The sequence below is a fragment of the Protobothrops mucrosquamatus genome, unplaced genomic scaffold (genome assembly GCF_001527695.2).
Source record: "Protobothrops mucrosquamatus isolate PMUCROS unplaced genomic scaffold, P.Mucros_1.0 scaffold3597, whole genome shotgun sequence".
In the NCBI taxonomy this organism is placed as follows: Eukaryota; Metazoa; Chordata; class Lepidosauria; order Squamata; family Viperidae; genus Protobothrops; species Protobothrops mucrosquamatus.
Window position 1 is genome coordinate 87,632 of NW_015389560.1, and position 6,000 is coordinate 93,631.

A 6,000-nucleotide genomic window follows, 5' to 3' on the forward strand; every position below is an offset into this window, starting at 1 on the left:
AACAATATAATAATGATGACCAACCATAATAATAATTATTTAGGAGTTTCAGATGGTGCTAGTGCATTCAATTAATCAGTTAATCAAAAATATTTTAATTGGATATATTTCCATTCATCAGTTTTTAAGTTCTTCCTTGAAATGCTTTATAAGGTTGTTAGAAAATAAGTTTAGCTAAGTTATCAATATGATGTCTTGGCTACACCCCTCAATCCCAAATTGTCCCAGTTGTCAATTACAAGATTAGAAATAAAATCTTTCTTCTCAATATATTCCAAATATATCTTGCAGTCTTTAATGGGAAATATTTCCTTTCATAGATAGAGATACAGAATAAAAATAGATCCAAACCCCTGCCAAGATACCAAGGAAAGCAAACAGTAATAAAGATGTGTCCATGAAGGCTTTAGAAAAAAATAACCTCAAATAGATATGAAAATATATATCAGTGATAAAGCACTAAATCTGAAAATCAAAACTCTCTCACTATAAGAAAGTTGTTATTTTGATAAAACTGGTGAAACTTTCAGTCCAATATAAACGTTTTCATCTGTTTAAAATACCCAAGCAGATTTAACATCCACATACCTCTAAAAATAGATATTCATTTAATCATACTTTATTTTTTTCCCATTAAAGCATTTAATCATTTGTTAATATCAATAATAATTTGAGGTAAACATTTTGAAATACATACTTTTACTGACCTGCAGATCTTCCTAGAAACAATAATTCCAAGATTCTTAAAAAAATACAAACTTTATATGAGGTCCCAATTTTTATATCTTTCAATCGGTACATTAGATTCTATTGGACATATAATAGAATTATTCCACTTAATTGAATAGCTTGATAACTTACCAAAATATACTACATCCATCAATTTTGATAGAGAACTTTAATAATTTTTTTAAAAAGTATAACAGCATCTAAAAACAATTTATGTTTACCCACCCACTTATTGCACGAGATACCCTTCAGCTTTTGAATCAAACAAGTCAGAAGTTCCAAATTTAAATTAAATGTAAAAGGAGACAACAGACATTCTTGACAGATTCCACAAAACATTCCAGTGAGTGAACAAATAATTTCATTTGTGGCTGATGGAACTCAACTAATTAAAAGGTATTTTTCCAATTCAAATATTCAGGCTTGCAGCTGATATAAATATATAACTTACATGATATCATAGCGGAACAAAATTTACCTCTGTCTTTTCCTTCAGCCTCTCACCCAATTTGTACAATATTCTACCCAACATGAGCAATGAAGATTTTACTTGCTTTTATGTCATATACCTGGATCTGAAGTAGAAAATAAAGAAGATTTAATTAGCTAGGTTTTATGCAGGTTATTTCACTGCATGACAAATGATGACCATAGGGGTGAATGTGGGGGGAAGGGAACAGAATTTCTGTCCAAGTCTGATAATGAGCTAGAAATAGGTCTGTCTACAGGCTTGGAGATATAGTCCTTAGCTTGCATTTGTTGTGATCCAAATGAGGTTATAGTTAAAAAAATATTGAGTTGTTGAAATCCTTTTGTGGTAAAAAGGGTTGAATTTAAATATGTAGAAGTGGAGACTAGTGGCAACTGTATGGATTGCAGACAAGTGGATATGTGACACATTAGTGTTAGGTCAGAATTAATTGAGAATTAATTGAGAAGAAGTGAGCAGAAGGTTTAAATCCTCATGGTTCATAAATATTGTGAATACATAAGAATAAGAATAAAAGTATCATGATATACATAAAAGGACTCAAACGTGTACAGTATATCCAAATAAAATGTAGTAATTCATTTATGTAACACAAGAACTAACCAACTCTGTTCTTCATACCACTGTTTTCTTTCAACCCTATTTTTTAATTCTTTGACAGTAGCTTTTGCTTTTCAGTGATATTGTTTGTGTATTTTATAGTCACTATTTGTTCATCAGGTTTTGCTCCAATGTTCTTTAATAACTGGATGAAACTTACAGTATATCAGAACAGAGCAAGCAGAGTGGTACTGAAACTAACATATTATCTCACCTTGATCAACTTTACCTGAAAGCAAGTCATTTTCATTAAATCATCAACATTATCTAAGCACACAATCCACCTAATTGGTGCTCTGTACTGTAACAGATTTTGCCCAGGAGCCCCATTATACCAGCCTTCCAGGAGAGAAATAAAGAAGTTTGCTATCAAGGGGTTTCCACTCATACAATAGTTTATTTCTTTATGAAGATTAGGGCAAGTGCAGAGAAACAGGAGGATTTTTTTTTGTTAGAATAGTTTTCCTTTCTATTGTTGCACTTCTGGTTCTTTGTCCCAATCAATCAAAAAATTCCATTGCTTTCTGAGGTTTCTGGAGGGGCATATTCAACCTAAATTGGATTATTATTATTATATTATAATTCACTAAGGCATGCTATAGTGTTGGTGAAGAACCTGGCAAGGTTTAACTTCATCCCTTGTTTGCAATAAATCAACAGTTAGTTTCAGCATTATAGCTGCCTAGGCTACTACAGTTAGAGCAGCGGTTCTCAACCTATGGGTCGCGACCCCATTTGGGGTCGATCGACCATTTCACGGGGGTCACCAAGCAAGGCTGTCCGCCATTTTTCCCCCTTTTCCGGCGGGTGCCTTACCTCCCTTGAGCTGGGCCAGCTGGTGGTCGGCCTGCTCCGTCTCTGCGGCTTGCCAGATACGCCTCGGCCGGCGCAGGGGGCGGAACCACGCATGCGTGGCGCTCCCGGGCAGGGAAAGTCCTTGACTTATGACCGGTTGGGTAGTCCTCGACTTACGACCGGTTTAGTCCTTGACTTACGAACGGTTTAGTCCTCGACTTATGACCGGTTGGGGGTTGCGGCATTAAAAAGGTTGAGAACCACTGAGTTAGAGGCAGCTGGATGGTCCAAAGCTCTTATTTCCAGTGCCTTTTAGTCAGTGCTTTTTTTCTAAAAAAAAAAAAAAAGGTGCCGGAACTCACACACATCAGACAACCCGCCTTGCCTACCCTACGAGGTTCCATCCAAAAAAGGTGCCGGAACTCCGTTCTGGGCGTTCTATGAGAAAAAAAGCCCTGCTTTTAGTTTGGGACAAACTAGCTAGGCAGACAAGGGAAGTAAACATTGAAATATTAAATGTTATGGCCAATAATTGGAGTAAAGAAACCAGGAAACCAAATAGACCAAAGGAGGATAACAGGAATTGTAGGAGAAAGATGAATGTGTTTGATAATAAATATTTTACAAAAACCTTCTAATAAAGTGGTATCTTGGTACTCAACTGCTTTGAAACTCATCAAATGTAGTACTCAACACATTTTGATGCAAAAATGTTGTCCCGGTACTCATTGTTTGTTTAGTATTCAACGCACAGCCTAGAATGTGTTGGTGTTGGCTGCCATGTGACTCACTACATTATTTCTTATGGGAAAAATTGTTTGGTACTCATTATTTTTTGGTATTTATTGTGCCTCTTGGAACCAATTAACAATGACTACTGAGGTACCACTCTATATATATGTATCATGTTCAGCAGTGCTTAATAAAGCAATACGGTGTAAAGTTAATAGGTCTCTGTCCTGAGGTTTCCTAATCTGAGGATTCCGAAGATCACAAGATCAATTTACAGTCCTTGTACTAGATGATTCCATGCTTGCACACTTGATTTATATAATATAATATAATATAATATATTATAATATATTATATATTATAATCTGGAAAGCAAATACAAGATTAATATTTTAACAGTTGAAATGGTTTTCACATATGATCTAGTAAGCTATTTTACTAAATATTTATAGTCACCAACTAAGCATTTAATTAGTTTCTAGTGTTATGGTGTCCCTGAGTGGCTTAGGCTATGCATATCTTGTTCTAAACTTAAAATATTAAAATGATGCTTGAATGCTTTGGTACTTTATTTATTTATTTTATTTATTTATTAAATTTATATACCGCCCTATCTCCCTTGCGGGACTCAGGGCGGTGAACAGGCGATACTAAAAACCACGAATAAATAAATAATTTCTGTACATTCGGTACATTCTTCTTCTTCTTCTTCTTCTTCTTCTTCTTCTTCTTCTTCTTCTTCTTCTTCTTCTTCTTCTTCTTCTTCTTCTTCTTCTTCTTCTTCTTCTTCTTCTTCTTCTTCTTCTTCTTCTTCTTCCTCCTCCTCCTCCTCCTCCTCCTCCTCCTCCTCCTCCTCCTCCTCCTTCTTCTTCTTCTTATTATTATTATGGATCATCACACAGTCAGCCAGATGTTCAGACTGGATTTGGCATTTTGTCTACCTATCGAGTCCTTACCCAGGACCTGGGATAGGCAGATGTGGATGTTTGATGGTATTACAGATATCGTCACAGGAGGAAGCAGTTCCTAGTAAGACCGCCTTTTGCAATTGACTAATGGTGAATTTGTCAATGCCAATGGTGTTCAAGTGGTGCTCCAGTTGTTTTGGGATTGCACCCAAGGCCTATTACTATTGGTACTACATCATCATCATCATCATCATCATCATCATCATCATCATCATCATTATTATTATTATTATTATTATTTAGAGTGCCATTAGAGTGATATTTAAGGTTTCTTGGGGACATCTTTCTTTCCCCCTGAACCTTTTCTGTGCTGCTGTTTAGGACTGAATGCCTCAGAATCAAGATTGTCCAGGAGTCCTTAATCTAAAGTTTAATTTATTGCAGGAAGAACTATAGATTTTGAAAAAAAAGGCTTATGGGACATAAATTTTTAAATGTTCATTAGGATGCTATAAGTAAAAGAGACACAACTTAATGTCATTTAGAGGTTTTGGGCCACGACTTTTGTAAACCTCAAAAGACTCTGTGGTCTTTATTAGGGTTTATAGTCCAAAATATCTGGAATGCACTGAATTGTTCACTAACGCTCTCATCAGCTAGGGGTCAAGCAAACCAATTCTTTCTCATTTTATTTAGGTTTTTTTTTCCACCTTTCAGATTATCATTCCATGACTCAACTGCTCTTAACAACACATTTCTAATATCATATGTTCTCTTCGTAGATCCTTTTTAATTCTCATTTTTAACTTCCTGAGGTAGAAGGAAGAAAAGTAGTAAATCCTGAATTTTAGCAATACTGCATCATTCTCTCCTGCTTCAAATAAAGAAAAAAGAGAATATTTAGCATTAGTATGAACTTAGAATTTGATTCTCCAGATAATAATGTTTACTTCCTTAACAGCGTGTACTTTCTTGAAAGTCACAGGCAGTTTTGCATCAAAATGTCCAAACATATTTTAATTCACAAATGTATAAATTTATCTTGCGCATTTAATTACCCATACAGTATATGCTTTTACCTGGAATGAGACATAATGTCTATAATAATAAATACTTGAGAAAAAGTAGTTTTGTCTTAATGTAACTGAGCTCATAATTTTATAGGTAACATCAATGAAAATCATAATTACATTGCATAATAATAGTTCAAATTAATATTCAATATGCTGAATTATTACTTGGTTTTAAGTACTCCACCTTAAAAATACCATAGATAATTTTTTTAAAAAAACCATCAAAATGGCAAGTAAATTAAAGTTGCCACCTCTTCCAAAGGGAAATAAAAAACTGTCAAAGCTCATTTGCATATGATTTATTTAGGCGTGTACGTAGGTCTGCCGAGTTGAAAATGAGTCTTTACCTCCCCGTAGCAAACCCAAGTGTGCAAACAAACATATACCTACACTCATATACAACATTCTTTCCATCTCCATTACAATATTAGTAACATAAAAACTTTTCATTCTGATGGAGAACATTCAGCTTGGAAAACTAATAAGGGAACAATAATTATTTAAGTTAAAATTCATTTAAATAACTATTTTAACTGTATAATTATTATTGGTTTGTATTTCATCTTATTCATGTTTATTTTGTTGTAACTCCCAGGAAAATTTGAATGGGGTTAAGAGACTAAGGAGAATTGGAGTAATATTAGTCTTAATAAATACTAGCTCGCCTAAGATC